Raw genomic sequence first — 17,475 nt, forward strand, 5'->3', positions numbered from 1 at the left:
AAATTAATATTGTATGTGTTATGTTAGAAAGTTATGCTGTATTAATTTTCTTAAGCAGCGTGTTAAACATAGGTTATAACATAATGTTAAAATAGAAACTATGCTATGTAAGATAGTTTTTTAAAGAAAGGACTCGCAGTGAGATAGCAGCCACAGGACACCTGAACCTTTCAGAGAAAGAGAATTTATTGCTTTATTATCAGAAGAAATGAACTTCTTCCTGCCTTGCTCAGCCTTGAAGGCACTGTCAGGATTCAGAGGAAGAAGCTGACACTGCCCAGACAGAATCCTGTGTTTGAATGGAATTTATGCATCATGGATGAGGTGTATGAATATGCAACAGGCTGTTGCTTTTAAGGGTTAATCCTCTGTTAACATGGGTCTTTTTTGGGCAAAATAAATATATTATTTATTTAAAATATACAGACTGGGACTGTCTCTGAGATCCATAACTCTTTGTTTTTATTGTCTCATATTGTCCTAATCCAAATTGTTCAAATTTTTATTACTCTGATTATATTACTATTTTTATAACCATTTTATTACTATTAAACTTTTAAAAATTTAGAAACAAGTGATTAGTGTTTTTCACGTATTTCTCTAAAGTATTTAGTCCTATTTGTAAGGCTGTCTTGTAGGATTCTGTACAAATTCATTTCACACATAAATGTGTGAATATTTCCCACTGCTGTGTAAACCAGAGCATGTCTGCTTAAATAACTGCAGCCACTCCCCAAAGCCATTTCCCAGTGTCATTTATCCTGTTATTTCTCAGAGGACACTCAGACTGTAAAGCCTGATGGAGAGTTCCATGAGTGAAGGAAATTAACCCCATCACAGTTCAAATGAAGCTTTAAGAAAAAAATGCACTCACAACATCACCTTAAAGGAGGCCTGAGGTGCAAAAATGTAAGGCAAGATGTACAATTTCTCATCCTATAGTCTGTACCCAACTTTGGAGTTTCTTCCTCTTTCCCTGACAAAGTGCTACTTAGAAAGAGCTTTAGATACATGAGAAAAAAATATTGCCATAATCAAAACACCACTGTATCTGTTAGGAAATGATTTTTTCTTTAGAGATAGGGGAAAAGAGCTCTCACAAAATAAAAAACTAAAAAAAACTCCAACTTTGGGCTGCTATATTTACTCCTATAAAGAAAACTATGTAAATCACTACTGATAGGTTTATAAGCCTGAACTACCAAAGACAGAGTCTCAGAATAGCCCTAAATTCTCTGAAGGTAATTAGCCCAATATAGCAGTAATGCAGTAAAATTGTGCTGTTTACAAGAAGAACAATGAATGTAAATATTTTGAGTTTTAGCCTTTAGGCACAAGAAACCTCTTCTCCTGAATTCTGATGCCAGAGAGGATTACATGTGCTGTAGTATTTCCAGCCATGAGAATTGTTCACAAACACTTTTTTGACACAACCTTTCCTTGAAAAATTATTTTCCCAAAGTATTTTCTGTGATCTTTGGAAGTCTAAGAGGCAATGAAAATAGTGCCATAGCCAGCATGTAGAGTCTTACAGTTTGAAATTCTGAGTTGTTAAACCACTGGTGAATCATTTTTTCCACCCCCAAATATCATCTATTGTCTCATCTCCTCCCTTCTTTCCATGACACCCAGGCTAGATTCTGCCAGGTATTTGTAGGAAACTTCAGCAGTGTTTCCTTAGGTGGGAGAGAATTGTTCCCAAAAGAAATAAATAAAATAAATCTGCATGGTATCCAATAACTTTTGAGGAATTTCCTGTAATTCCTGAAACAAGAGTTGATCGATTCAATGACAGTCAAGCTTTTAGGGTTTTAAAAAACATTTTTATTTCAAGCAATGAGTACAAATTAAGAGAGTCACCAATATAAAAGAAATAGATACTGACCCTTAGGAGACACTATGTGAATTTTTTTCCTCTTGATACCTGGCAGAAATTTGTGTCAAGAAGCAATTCAGTTGTGTTACTTCTGGTTCTAACTAACAACGTGCCAGAACTTCTGCAGCTTTGTCCACATCTAATAACTACATTATAGTGACCACAATTTGGATCACAATGACAATCAAACCAGAAAAAAAAAAAAAAAAAAAAAAAAAAAAAGAGTATTTGAGTAATGGAGAAAACACAAGTTTGTCATCTTTAAAGGTATGTTTCAAAAAGAACTGGCTCAGCATGAGCTGGAATGGTTTTCTTAGCCAAGACTGGAAGATTAACGTCACTGAAAGTCAGTCTTGCACAAAATTTCTTCAGTTTCAAAATCTCAAAGGCCTCAGCGCCAGAGGCACATACCAGAGTAAGGAATACAGGAAGAGTAAAGAGGAAGGAACAAGAAAAATATTATGATAATCTTGCAAGAGCTTCTGCAGAAAGGGAAGCCTTTCTAAAACAAGACTACCTCTTTGGGAGAACGTTGGTGCTTTTAAAATTTATAATGTGATGTTAATATATGCTCTAACTTTGGAGACATTGTTTTAGAAGAGATAGGAGCAACTGTGAACAAAGCTCAGGCTGGCAATAAGCCTCCAGCATGCTCTGCAATTTAGATAAGAAGAGATGCAGCTGGCCAGACTTCACTGAGAGCACAGAAAGGCCTTTAAGTGGAACATCTGCATGCAGACACCAGCACTGTGTGAACACTTCAGGAGCACAGACGGTCAGACAGCGCACAGGGAGATTAATTATCTTTGAAACTAATCTCAGGGAAAATGACAGAATAAATTGCACATATTCATCCCACTCATATGCTTGAATAAATGCCCAATCACTAACCAAACAACACTGGAAGGCAAAAGCTTGCATGTTTTCCCAGTGTGAGGTTCTCTCTTGTTAACAGTTTGAGGAAGGTAATTACATCCCATACCAAGTCCAGTAAGCATCTCAACATGGAAACACAAAGAGCTCTTTTAGGGTTGGTATCAAAAGAAGCCAGGTTTTTATTTTCTGCTCCACCTTCTAAACTTTTAAGGGATGTCTATTTTGACTCTGTAAATAAAAACTTATATAAAATTCAACTGGCACCAGCTAAGCTTAATTTTACAGCAACTGGCTCACAAAACCCCATTCTATTGCCTCTGGCAAAGACTAGAGCTCTCTAAGATCCTGATGCAGTGTGTGAAAGGTGCCACAATTCCACTGAGCACTAAATGCAGGCATTGATTTGCCAGGTTAGATATGCAGCAAAGGTCTTCTGGTTATTCATTACCTACAGTTGCTCCTTTATTCTGCAGTAAGACAAAGGAAATAGCCTGAACTTGAACGTGGCCAAAAAACCACACCAAAATACGTATGGATAAATGCTGGAAGAAGTAACTGAGCTTGTTTTTGAAAAACACCCTAAAGAAGGGTTGTAGAACACCAAGGAGGCAGATTTCTTCTCTAACAGCAACTTTAAACCCAAAAAATCTTGTTTCAGCAGAGATGTGGTTATATTCAGAGAACATTTTTCCAGATTTCCTTTCACACAAAAACTATCATGTTTAGTACTGGTATATAAAGGAAATTAACAATCCAGAGTCAAAATTATCCAATTCAAGAACTGAGTAAGAGGCAAACATCTCATGATTTGAGTCTAAATTCACAACTACTATCAACTTATTCCAAATATTCCCAAAAAAGCAAGAACCACACTACATTTTATGCCTATAGACATGTAAATATTCAGGTAGTCTTAACTGTACTAGAACCTATGGGAGACATTCCTAATGATCAGGATTAAATTTTACTGAAGATCTTGCCAACAACAAGGACTTCCAAATGTCTTCTGGATTTTTGCTTTGCAAAATGATAAAAGTTTTCTTATTTAGATGACAAATAACTAGCAAGGGTTTAGCCAGATCATGCAATTCTATATATGACTGAAAATTAACATCTGCAATGAATGCATTCTCTCTGTGCAATTAGACAATAATTAAATGCTTGGGAGTCGAAAAACGTTAAGAGAAAATGTTGGCAAACAAGCAATAATCCAAGAAGTGACTTGTTCAACTGTGCAACTTCAACATTGAGAGCTTTGTGTTTTCCTGGCAAGAACAATGAACAGAATACTTTCACTAGGACTTTTCTAGGAAGGGGGGAAAGAAAAGATGGCAATATTCTCAGATTATAGGAAACAATGAGAAAGATGCTCAGTAATTTCTTGCAAGATTTTTTTTCATTAAAAAAAAAGAAAGGGAACTGTTTTAGTAGACTACTTAATTTACTCCAAGTAATCATGAAAAAGTTTTGCTCTTTTTTTAAACAAGCAATGAGATGTCAATGTCAATGAAATTATCAACGTCTACTATATCACAAAGGCTCCCATAAAATCTGAATTTCACAATATTCATTTCACAACTTTTTGATCAGGATTCACCTTTCAGCTCAAGAAAATCCTGAACACAAGACTGTTATTTGTCTTATAAGGGTCATCTTCATTAACCACTGCTTTCAGGTGCCACTTTACAAAGGGAACTGATCAGGACACAGCCTTGTTCCAGAACCATGCCAGTGCCACCCTGATTTATAGCAGCACACAGGCAGGTAAGTCAGCATCAGATCAGGGCCCTGGCACCCACAGTGAGGATGTTTCCAACCAGATTGTTTCCTTGCTGAAGAAACTCAAACCTAAATTTAAGAATAAGTATGGTTTAAGGCTAAAAAATGTTTTAGCTTCAAGTAAAGTAACTCCCCATTTATACCCAAAATACTGCTCTAAATGAGTACTTATATATAACTGAAACCCCAATTTAAAGATAACAAACACAGAACAATATATTTTCTGCATAAGCTCTAGAGGAGCAGGAGGGGAAGCATCTTTCTACTAGCATGAATGATAATAATTATGTGTGTTTCTTACCTGTTTTTTCTATGAAAAGGTGCCAAAAGTGTATATCAAGCTCCCTCCCAGCTAGCATCAAAAGCATGAGGTGCCTAGGTCCAGAGTCTCCCACATGCATTTAATTCTTGTCTCATCCTCTTCTACTGGAAATCTTTGACCATTACAGAGTCCGGACACCTCTATAACTATAAAATATAAAAGAAATACCTGGGCCCCCCAACAGTGTCCTCTTCAAACAGATACCAGAAAGATGCTCACAGCTATGTCACTCCTATGCAGATAAATGTTGGTTAAACATGAAACTGTCATACAGCAGAGGAAAAAGACACAAATTTACATTTTAAACACTTTTGCTCTGAAATAAGAGTTTTAAAGTAATACTATGTTCTGCACTATAAAATAACCCTTAGGATTCACAATCAGAGTGGTATCACACTGTGTACAGTCTGCATGGGCTGCCACAGCCACTGGGAACACAGGGCTGGCTGCCCCAGCTGGGCACAGAGCCTGATGTGCTCTGGTCAGCAGGAGCTTCAATGCTCATCAAGTTTGCTGCAATATCATTTTATGGCTCTCTGTCACAGTAGGATTGGTAAGAGCATTAAAGATTTTTCCAGGCACTTATCAAATTTCAGTTCACACAAGGATTGAGACCAAAAGAACCTTCTGAAGGTTCCTTGTCCAACTCCCTGTTCAGGCAGAGTCACCTAGGAGAGGCTGCTGAGGAGCATCAAGAGATGGCTTTTGGCTATCTCCAAAAATGGATATTCCATAGTCTCTCTGGGAAATCTGTTCAGTGCTCACTCCCTCACACAGTAAAAAAAACTGTTTCTTTATGGTCAGAAGTGTGTACTAACAAACTCCATTAACATTATGATTCTTTCTAATAAAAAGTTTCTCAAGAGAAACACTTGGAATTCAGATGAAAAACAAAAAAATGAAAGTTCTTCTAAGAAATCTAAGAAACTAAATCTGCTGGTGCATGCCACTGCCATGTGGGACAAATAAATGGCAGAATAAAAATCAGAAGTTGAGAAGACCAACATTTGTGTGGCAGACAATTACATCATTCTAAGTGCTTCATCTGAATACGCAGAAGAAATGTTTGGAACAGTGTTCAAATCCCAAGCTAAGCACTCTGGAAGGCAGCCCATGCTAGCAAGCCTTAATTTAACATGCTGCAAACTCTTACAACTGTTGGAAGTACACTTGTGTTGGCCAGACTAAAGGAAGAATTTATTCACAACACTCCGTCCTGTGTGACGTGAAGCCAGTACAAGTTCTAAAATACTCAAATTATCATAGAAGTCTGTATGCACTGCTTCTTGAAATGTTTTGCTTCTGTTTTTATCATAAACTGATAGTACAGGATTTAAATTATAGGCTTTATCTCTGACCAGAAGAAGCATTAGAAATTGCTGTAGCCAGAACTACTTGCAGATTTCACAGTTTTTAGCCTGAACATTGAAAATGTGGAATGTCTTTCAGCACCAGTTAAATCCTTGTTTAAAGGATTTAACTGGTTAAAGACAGCTCTTGCAATTCCTTTACACTAACTCAACTCCCTGTAAAATTTCTATTAAAAAAAGTTTAAAAAGTTTTCAAAAGTCAAAGTTTGAGGATATACTCACAGTACACACCATTTTAATTGTGTATCATATTGGTTTCATGTACTTAACAATTTAAGAAGACATTAAAACATCAAGAAAAATAGTCCTTGTACACTACTAAAAATTCTTATGATAAGCCTTTCTGCAATTTAATGGAAAGTAAGACAAATCTACACCAACAGGATTTTTATCAGAAACAAAATGCCTGGTTTGAATGACTTGTCTTTAAACAGTCTGAACAGAATTAGAGGCAGCCAATTTTACCTGTTTTCTGTTATTTTTCAGAGGAAATGTACAGGTGATTGAGTATGCCCAAGTCCCAAAACACTAAAAGACTTTATCTACAGATGGCATCTCCAGTAAAGTGTTTTCCACAGAAGGAAATCTAATTTGTTCAGTTCCCAAGGGAGACAGAACTTGTGACATTTCCTCATTTCCTTCCACACTGACATATCTCTATTCTAAGCACAGAAGACTTCAGATACTAGAAAGGAGTGAAAACCCTGCTGTAGGAACACACCTGTGATATGGGAGGCAAACCAAGCTGAACCAGCTTCACTTTCTGCAGACAACTGAAGTCACACCTGCAGCATTGAAAAGAGTCAGCTGTTAGAACCCACTCAGATCACATTTTCCAACCACAGAAAAACAGGATTGTTTGGGTTTTTTCCTCAATCATTTAGACTGACAGACATTGTAGTGTTAATGCTCAAGATCTCAGTTACAATTCCATCTGTACTGCAATATTTCAGTACTATCCACATCATCTGTCTTTCCTGTCTAGGGCCAGTACTGTGGCATCATCAGATCACATTTAATGAAAGCACATTATAAATTTTGTTCACATCACAGATTACATTCCTCCACCATACTCCTTTAATTATGTTTCCTTGTTTGGTTCCAATAACAATCAACTTTTCTTTATTTTCAAAGCAGAGCACAGCTAACCAAAAAATACCATTGGAAACCACGATTTGCTTTTTTAAATTCAAGTTTAGGAGCATAATATTTTCCCTTTTCTGCCTGAGCTATCATCTTGATTTTCTAAGTAACAGTAGAAGTTTTCTGGACCCCAAAATTTTCCTCATAATTGAAAGTTCCTTACCACCTGCAAGAGCAATCAAAAAAATGGAAGTTATTAATAAACACCTGCACAAACAATGCAGATGCAGCACTCGACACTGACACTATGCTAAATTCCAGTTTCATAAAGATTTAGAGAAGCCACAGCATTTCCATGCACTTCATGATTTGTGCAACAGGTCTCTGGAAATGTAAAGCCCTGAAGATCCCTGTTTTTGGGCATTCTGACACTACATTTTAAAGGAAGTACACAAAAGAGCAATAACAAAACCACAGAGACACCTCCCACCCTCCCAAGTTCAGAACTGATATCACAAATCACTTTCTTGGGTACAGCATCAAACACTCACCTCAATGAATGTACTAATCATGGTCTTTCCAATCTCAAAGTGTCATCAATATGCTCCTATTAAAAAAAGAAAGAAAGACCATCAGGTTTTGTTAGCAAGATAATTTTTTTTAAAAGATAAATCAAATTCATTTCATAATGCAACAGAAGTCAAATCATGCAAAATAGGTCTTCCACAAGTGAAGAACAATTATAAAGACTACAAATACAAGATGAGAGGAAATGCAACCAAATTTTACTGATAAAAGTATTTATTATTGTAACCTAACTTCTAAATTGGTTCCTTGAGCAATGCCCAGAAAAACTACCCACTGAAGTCTGTTCCCTTTATAAATGTAAGAAACCACCCCAAATTCTCATTTCTGCCAGAGCAGAAATAAAGCTCCTTTTACCCTCTCAGGTAAGTATTCCTTGTGCTGTTAAACCCACCATCTGTGCTCAGGACTCCATAGTGAATCTGATCATCCCTGAGAACAAAGAGAAACTGTCTCTCAAATTTGTTCTTTCACCTTAATAACAGACTTGGCCCAGAGCCAGGTTTAATTGCCAACAAGTTGGGTATTTGCTATTAAAAAAAAAAGCAGCCTGTGCTGAGACATTTTCCACAGACACTAAACACCATCTCCTTCACATGCCCCATGCCAATTTCTAGACATCCTTCCTTCCCGCTTCCTGTCTTAAAAAAGGTGCCTTCTTAAAGGTATGTAAAATTATTTGTATGCAGTGTGAATTTTGAAAAACACCTTATTTCCTTTGTAACCAGAAAATGCCACTGTCTTCCCAAGTAGAACTGGAGAGACAATTAAGCACAACATCAATAATCAGAACTCTAAATTAGCAAGTCAATTCCTGCTCCTTTTGAAAAAAATTAGAAAGATTATACATTTGAGACTGCCAAGTGTTGTCACAGAAAAGATAAAAATAATGTCCCACCAGTCATATATTTCACCTTTATTCTAGCTGAAACTAGATTTAAGAGTATCTCAATTTAAAAGTATCTCAAACATGAACTTTAGTATTTGCTGACATCCCCATTAAGCAGTCTATTTGCATATCTACTGCTCCTCTCCAAGAAAAAGACACACCTTTACTACTTTTACTGTAGTTCCAGGCTAATGCTGCCCTTCAGACATTGCTGTGGTCCACAGCCTGTTCAAAATTTCATCCAGAATCAAAGTCCCCTTCTGGAAGATGCTGTGCCAAAGAAATTCTTGTCCCCATCACAGCAATAATCCACTCTAAAAAGTGCAGCAACCTGACAAACACCATGTACTTGTCCTAGGAGCTGGATGTGTTAGTACTGAAATGAGAGCTCAAGTCACAGGAGAACCATGGCAGAGCTGTAACTGGAATCAAGTAAGTGCTTTTATACACTGAAGATCTTTGTACAATTAAAGAAACTAAGCAGAAACAGAAAAGTACACGTAATAAGGTCAAGCACAAAAACTGTACTAAGATACAAAAGCTGCAAGGAATAAGGAGGATAGGAAGCGAAATCAAGAAAAAAGACAAGTACTAGACATCCTCACCACTTCATCTTGTCTCCCTAAAGCTTCAATTACAATCAACTGCAGGTGTTATTTAACAGTGAATTGCCTCTGTTTCAGGACAGGATGTTAGAAAGGCAATGGAGCTTTGGTTCTACTTTTTAAAAGTCCATTCTGCTTTAAAAAATGCCATCTATATGAGGAAATCTCTGCCCATTTCTAACTCTTCTACCTATAAGAAAAATCAAGTGTTAAGAATTACCATGGTATGCTCAAAAACAGGTGGAAGCAAAACTAAAGTCTTTCCCAGACATTTTGGCATACAGATGAAGTTTCTTTCCCACCACCAAATCCTGTCAGGATCAACACTGGTACTGCTTGTACAGAACTTCTGCAGCCCGCTCACACCATCTGCAGAATCTCCTCATCCTCCTGCCCCAAGAAATGCTTTCTGTGTATTTCAGTAAACCACATGTTGAGTCACTACCCCTACAGCATCCTCAATAAAATGTTCCTTCCTACTGGGAGAAAAATAAGGAAATTATGGAAAATTATGAAAATTAAGGAAAAATGAAAACCATATTCCATGCTTATATATGTTGAGGAAGGTAAATTTAGCCTCACCTCTGATTGTGTTCTACAAGCAAAGTCGCCTACCAAAAAACATCAGAGAACTTATAAGGCTCCTCTAGGACTACCACACACTACTTCAGCAGCAGATCCCCAGCAGCTGAGAACATCTGTACAAAAACTTCTTGACTTTACAAAAGCTTTCATACACACAAATGCTCCTAACCTCCCTCTCATATGTGGATAAGCAAGAAAACACAGAACACAGCTGGGCAGCTCACTGAAACTCAGTGAATTGCTGCTGTCCCTCAGGAACCCCTCACAGGGGACAGGACCAAGTCAGAGGATTCCCTACTGGTGCAATCCCTTTGCAAATGTGAGAAATGAAACCCTGGAGATGAGAGTTCTTTTTCAGAGTAGTAATTGCTAGCTGATGTTAATGAAGTTGATAGGGTCTTAATTTGAAGTGTTGGTCTGTTGTTAAATATTGAACGTTAGAGTTCTAGGACTTGCCTTTAGTTGCCACTATTAAGTGTGACTATTTTACCTTGTATTTGTATCTCTCCCCGTCATACTCTGTATTTGCACCCCTTTCCATCGGGAACCACTTCCCCTGCTCCCAGGAGGACTTGCACCCAGACTGAATTTAAATGAGAGGCTGTGGGAACTCCATGAACCCTCTCAAAACAACAAAGCAGCACATAAACTATGATTTTAACCCAGCAGAACCACACTACATCACCCACCCTTGACCAGAGCCAGATTCCATCCTGCCACCATCATTTTAATAGTGCTCAGCTTGGAGGATCCCCCTAAGCTACAAGCCAACATTGTCTTCCTAAGGGCTCTGGTGAGGAGGGAAGCCCCAGCTCTGCCCAGGGACAAAGCTGCACTGCTCCTCCTCCTCAGCATCATCCTGTGGGCAACCCCTTGGGTTCCCACCCAGAGCTGTCTTTAATAACAGCCTTCTGAAATGAGCTGGTGTCCTGGCCCTGTTTATCACGGCTACAGCCATTCAAAGACCCCATCTGCACTGGAAAGAACCTCCAGAACACAAAGCAGATGTCCAGAGCCTGCCCGTGTCCTGTCGGAACTCAGTGCATCCCTCTGGGTGTCCAGAGCTGCCAGGACCCTGCCAGGGGGCTCAGAGACCCTGGCACACAGCCCAGAACACCTGTGGGCTTGATTGTGACCCGTGGAGCAAATTACCAGCTTTGTATGAGGACCTGAATGCCACAGAAGTTTAAGCAGTGTAATAATAAAATTATCACTGGGTGAAGGGGTAGATTTTGGGGGTTTTAGAATGAGGGTTTTGGAGACAAGATGGCAGAACTTGGACGTGTCCAGCCTTTCTTCTTCTTCTTCACCTCCATCTTCTGCAGTGATGTTGGCACTCTGGGATTGGTTTAGAGTAGAAGTGCACTGTCTAACACAGGTGATAGGTATAGGGAATTAGGTGTAAATATGTTATACGTAGTTTGTAGTATAAAGAGGTAACACCGCCCCAGGGGCAGGCAGAGTGCCTCTGTCTGTCCTGCTGAGCGGACCTCGGCTGGACAGGAGAAAAATTTCTATAGATAAGATACAATAAACAACTCTGAGAGCGAGAACTGAAGAGCTGTGAGTCATTCTCCGAACGTGCGGGCTGGAGCAGAGGCTGTTCACGTGTCTCGGGGCTGCAATCACCCGCAAGCTCGCCGGCAGCAGGGTGCGAGCGGGCGCCTCAGAGCGGCGCAGCCAGCAGGCATGCGGGGCCCCATGTGCTCGCTGCTGCCTACTACACACACAGCGCGCTCCGAGGCACTGCACGCATCTCCACTCATTCTACACACACTGCAATCTCACCCTTCTCCTTCTGGTCTTCTCTGCCGCAATATTTCACAAAAGCAGCCTGGGGCTGCGAGAAATCACAGCAAGACATAGCAAACCTATCACCCTCTGAACTGTGGTTTTGATTCTACCTTCTCTTTTCCCATGTCCTTTAATCATACTTGTGAAAAGTACATATTATATGGCTCTATACAGATATTTACCGTATTGTGAAAAACGCCAATCACATGTTTTTAAAATCCTAAAAGTTTAATAGTAATAAAATGGTTATAAAAATAGTAATACAATTAGAGTAATAATAATTTGGACAAATTGAATTAGGACAATGAGACAAAAAATACAAAGAGTTACAGACAGTCCCGGGTACCTTTTTCTGGGCAGCAAGAGCCCGAAAAAGGACCCACGTTAACAGAGGATTAACCCTTAAAAACAACAGCCTGTTGCATATTCATACACCTCGTACATGATGCATAAATTCCATTCAAACACAGGATTCTGTCTGGTCATCGTCAACTTCTTCCTTCTAATCCTAACAGTGCCTTTGAGGTGGGAAGAAGTTTGTTTCTTCTGATAAGGGAGCAATAAATTCTCTTTCTCTGAAAGATTCAGGTGTCCTGTGGCTGCTATCTCGCTGCGAGTCCTTTCTTTAAAGAAAAGTCTCCTGCATAGCATAGTTTCTATCTTAACATTTTTTATAACTTAAAACTATATTTAACACACTTAAGAGAATTAATACAGCATTACTTTCTAACACAACACATCATATTCATTTTAATATTTGCAAAAAGCCAATTATAAAATACATGCATTTTTCGCACATATTTTGATGTATTAATTAGTAGTGCTGTATTAACGTTTTAATAATATGATAACTGCAGTCTTGTAATTAAAAGATAACTTTTGTAGGTAAAATAAGAACTATGTTAGTGAGATTTTCTAAAGAAAGGAATGAGGCACTCACACCAGATAGCAGCCCCAGGACATCTAAATCTTTCAGACAAAAAGAATTTATTGCCTCTTATCAGAAGAAACAAACTTCTTCCCACCTCAAAGGCACTGTTAGGGTTAGAAGGAAGAAGCTGAGGATGACCAGACAGAATCCTGTATTTAAATGGAATTTATGCATCATGTACGAGGTGTATGGATATGCAACAGGCTGTTGTTTTTAAGGGTTAATCTTTGTTAACAGGTGTCAAAAAAAAGTACCTAGACATCCGTAACTCTGTCTTTATTGTCTCATATTGTCCTAATTCAATTTGTCCAAATTATGATTACTGTAATTGTACTACTATTTTTATAACCATTTTATTACCATCAAACTTTTTAAAATTTTAGTAACAAGTGATTGGCATTTTTCACAATACTTCACAGAGAGACGTCTCAAAAGAAACACCCCTATCCCCTCACAAACAAAGCTCTGAGCGTCAGAAGGCAGACCTCTACAAGCAAAGGCAATGCAGCTTTGGTTCTACTTTTAAAAAGTCAGTTCTACTTTAAAAAAGCCTGCCTTGCTAACCAACAATATTCCAGTCTGACCCCCCAGCAGGAGTTAAGTTTAAGGCCACCGTTCAAGCAAGAAAGCAGACAGACACTTCTTAGGGCACAAAACAGCACCAGCATTACTTTCAAGACCAACACTTTCTGCATTCAACTTCATCCATAATCAAAAGAACAAGTAAAAGATCTTTAGAGTAATACAACAGTATCACAAAGAATAATGGGGATATTAATTGACTGCCTTGCTGTTCAGTGCTTGACAAGCTAAGTTAACACAATGAATATTTAAGCAGTTTAAAACTTGCACTACAGGGATATAACCGGATGTGGAATGCAGTAAGACAAACCAGTTAAAAATCCCAATAACCCACCATCCTTATAGAGGAATTCTAGGCCATGCAATCAAAACTGGAGACAAAAATTCCTTTTCAGAAACACCTGATTACCTGGTAATTATGATGTGGTAATGTTATGAGTATAATACAGTGTCTACAGGACACTCATGCCAGCTATTACACAAGGCCTTGCTAAGAACATGACGTTCCTTTTAACATAGGCCAACCATAGCAACCCTATGGAAAACACTACAGTTGATCTAGACTAGTGATAATTTACTTGTTCTACTGGCTACCAGTAATCTTCTTGCTTTTAAACCACAACAAATACACCTCATCCCATGGTAACTTGCTCATTTCCTTATTCTTTGAGGGGTGAAAAAAAGATTTTTTTTTTAATGCACTAAAGCGTATTCTAATACTGTAAAGATGTCAGAGAAATAAGGGTGTGGCAAGAACCCAGGAAAAAAGAAAACTGTTTATCAGTCTGTATCTAAGCCAAACGCTTCCTGGTCATAATAAACGTCTGAAGTAGAAGAAGAATCCAGAACTCTACTGCCAATCACTTTTCCCCACTTCATTCTATATTCATACTTTGAGACTAAACTCCATCAACATCTCAGTTTAATAGAAAAGCTTATTAATGTAAGAGCATACTGTTCAGGGAGAGGCTCAAGTAAGTTTATCAAGTAAACTGTGTTGTTACATGCTTTAATCTTATGACTAGAAGAAGAAAAAGCAGACAAGGTACTACGCCAAGAGTATGCTGCCTCTTTAATGCCTCTCCGTGGAAATCCAAAATAAGTAACAGTAAATTGTAAAAATAAAAATTACTTGGATTTTCACCAACAGAATTTGTTTGCTAAAAGGAATATAGGAAGTCTATAACAAGTCCCACCAACGGACAAATAAAGAAAAATTCCAGCAAAACCATGCATTCTTTGAATTATAAATGAAACCAAAAAAACTTGCCAAATCTGAAAAAGTGCACAAAAGCCAAAAAACCCTCTCCTCTTTCCATGCCTTTGCCTTCTGAACTACATCAAGCCAAACCACTTCTTCATGGGACAGACCATCCTCTTTCACTGCGGTGTTTGACATTTATGACACCCAACTACCTTGAAATACACACTTGAAGTGTCCAAAACCTGAAAGTTTTGGTAGACTTTTTTCTTCCACTCCAGGCCAAAGGCCATCTCTTTTGCTCTATGTGTTACTAGTGAGGTGAGCAACCTGCAGAGTCCAGAATCAGGACTGCACACCTCAGGACAGTGTCGTCACCACAAGACTAACATCCAGCTCTGCATGGAGCAAGTCCAGTCCTACAGTGAAACTTCCTCACTTTGCAGAAACAACGCAAGTTTCAGAGACAAAGGCAAAACAGAAAGATCATAAAAGCACTTAAACATGCACAAGCACAAGCAAGAAGGAACTTGATGTTATAGTGCAACAATGTGGGCACTCTCCCTAACATCAATCAAACTGTGGCTGAAACAATACTGGCAACTTGTAAGGTTTTCTCACTATACTAGTCAGGTTTTTTACTCTACTTCTGACTTGACAGATACTCTTACCACTAGAATCATTAGAGTATTTCCACTTCTTTCCCTTTACTCGTGAAAGCTATTCAATCTCAGATGTCCAAGACAATAAATCTCAAAGTCTTGCATTTGGAAAAGAAAGACATGAGCTTACAAGGAAGATAGAAAAAGACTTCTTATCAGGGCATATGGTGACAGGATGAAAGGCAGTGGTTTGAAACTGCAAGGGTAGATTGGACATATGGATGAAACAATTGGACTTAAGGATCTCAGAGGTCTTTTCCTACTTAATGGTTCTGTTTCTTTGATCCGAATCAATGCACTGTCTCAGCCAAGTTACTTTTTCACTGGACTACACTTACAAAGCACTGTAGTTTCTCAAGTACCTGATACCTCACATCGACCTCCTGGGAGGCCTTTTAAGCTCCTATGGCACACAGAGAAATGCTGTCCCATTATGAAAAGGCTTACCCTATTGCGAAAAGTCAAATGTAAAGCGTCAGCTTGACTGTTACCATGCTGCTCACCTATTTGCATGAAACTGTACTTACATAAAGCGTTTTGTAATCATGCATGTAACACTATGCACCTAATGTGAACAGCAGCACAGCCACACCGTCTCAAGGCACAGACTGTCCCTACAGCTACGTGGACAGCACCTGTTGCCTACTCTACCTGTAGCTCGCACATCTCAGCGGCGCTGAGAATGATACCCGCTGCCGCACGGTTCCTCCCGTGGAGCAGCCCGCCCGCCCGGTGGGGCCCAGCTCGGTCCCCTCTCGGTGCCCCGGGACACGCGTGCTCTCCGCCGGTTCCCCCACTCCGCACCCCGGGCACAGCCGCGGCCGCAGCCCGCGGCCGGCAGAGCGGAGCCCCGCCGGGGGACCGGCCCCGCTGCCGCCTTCCCCGCTCCGGGCCGGGGCCACCGCCCCCTGCGCGCCCCTGCCCGGCCCCAGCGGCCGCCCCTCGGAGAGCCCCGCTGCCGTCCCGGCCCTGTGGGGATGGCTGTGCCCCCACTCCCGGGCGCTCTCCCGGTCCAAGGCGGGCGGGGGCCGTGCCGCACTGAGCCCCGCACCCCGCCCCGGGAGCGACTCACAGCCGGCCGCCGCTTCCCTGGCCGCGGTTTCACGGGCAGCGGGGGGGGCGTGTCACAGCCGCCCTTCCGAGGGAGCCCCGCGCGCCCCCGCTGCGGCGGGCCGGGGCCGGCAGCGGGACGGACCCCGCGGCACAAGAGGGACCCGAGCGCGCATCGTCCCGGCAACGGGAGAGCCCCGGCGCGAGGGTTACGTAACCTCGGCCCGGCGGGCGGGGGAGGCGGGAGAGCCCCTGTGCCCCCCGCGGCCGCCGCTCGCCGCCCCCTCCCGTCGCTCCCCGAGGGTCCCCCAGCTCCTTCGGGCCGCGGGGAGCGCGCCCGGAGAGCCCCCACTCACCGCGCGCGGCGCGTCCCGCCGGCCCCGCGCCTCCCGGCTCGGGCTTCATACGGGCAGAAACGTGACCGGCCGCCGCGCGCCCGCCCCGCCCGCGCTCCCATTGGCCGCGGCCGCGTGACGCCAGCGAGACGCGCGGGCGGGGGCGGGGCGCGCGCCGCTGCCATTGGCCGCGCGGGCCGCCGCTCACTTTACATAAGCCTCACGTGTGGCACCATGTTTCCACCGACAGCGGCGGCCGCCTCCCGAGCCTGCCTCGCCGCCGGCCCGCCCCTCCCCTCCCCTCCCCCGCGCCGCCGCCACCGAGGCGCACTCACCGCCGGCCCCCGCGCCGCCTCCCGCCGAAGCCGCGGTAGCTCCGCTCGCCTCCCCTCGCGCCCGCCGCCACCGCCGCTACGGGACCGCCGGGCCGGGGAGGATGGATTGGGGGGCAGCGGTCACGTGACGGCCCCGGGGAGAGCGGCTCCGCCCCCGCCCGCTCGGAGCCGCGCGTGACGTGTCGTGCGCGCGCGCGCGGGCGGGCAGCGACCGTTGGCGGCCGGGGCGCGCGCGCCGGGCCGGGCCTGGGCCCCTCAGCGCAGCTCGGGCCGGCCCGAGCGCCCCGCCAGGGCCCCCGGAGCGCTCACGGACACCGGCCGGGCCCGCGCAGGCCCCGCCGCAGCCCCGGATCACCCTGCCGCTGCCGATCCGTCCGCTTACATAAGGCAGCGGCGCCCGGATCCCATTTCCTGGTGCTGCCGCCCGCGCTGGGTGCACGCCCTGGAGTTTCGAAAGTGCCCCCGCGGATTGTTCAGGAGGCGCCGGGTCACAAAGCAAAGGGCAGCGCAGGAGAGCGCAGGGCTGCAGCTTTCTCCCGCACCGGCCCGCAGCATCAGCCTGAATATAACTACAGCAGTGATTTAACTAAGAATTTCCGAGCTCTCAAACGTACT

At 42.4% G+C, this 17,475-nt stretch overlaps 1 protein-coding gene across 6 annotated transcripts in view; it reads right to left on the bottom strand.

Annotated features, from left to right (window-relative positions):
- The window catches only part of PER2 (period circadian regulator 2), a 49,337-nt gene extending 32,442 nt beyond the window's left edge, over positions 1-16,895 (bottom strand). For 2 of the 6 annotated variants that reach the window (XM_063166511.1, XM_063166507.1), the window contains exons 1-4: positions 16,547-16,616; positions 7,858-7,913; positions 6,945-7,008; positions 4,833-4,993 (exon numbers count right to left, since the gene is read on the bottom strand). The gene's annotated coding sequence lies outside the window, so the exon portion shown is untranslated. Of the gene's footprint in view, positions 1-4,832; positions 5,086-6,944; positions 7,009-7,857; positions 7,914-16,546; positions 16,617-16,860 lie in introns of those variants that run through there. The other 4 variants (XM_063166508.1, XM_063166510.1, XM_063166512.1 and 1 more) reach the window with 4 other exon arrangements.
- Between the last annotated feature and the right edge of the window lie 580 nt (positions 16,896-17,475).

This window comes from Melospiza melodia, chromosome 12 (genome assembly GCF_035770615.1).
Source record: "Melospiza melodia melodia isolate bMelMel2 chromosome 12, bMelMel2.pri, whole genome shotgun sequence".
In the NCBI taxonomy this organism is placed as follows: Eukaryota; Metazoa; Chordata; class Aves; order Passeriformes; family Passerellidae; genus Melospiza; species Melospiza melodia.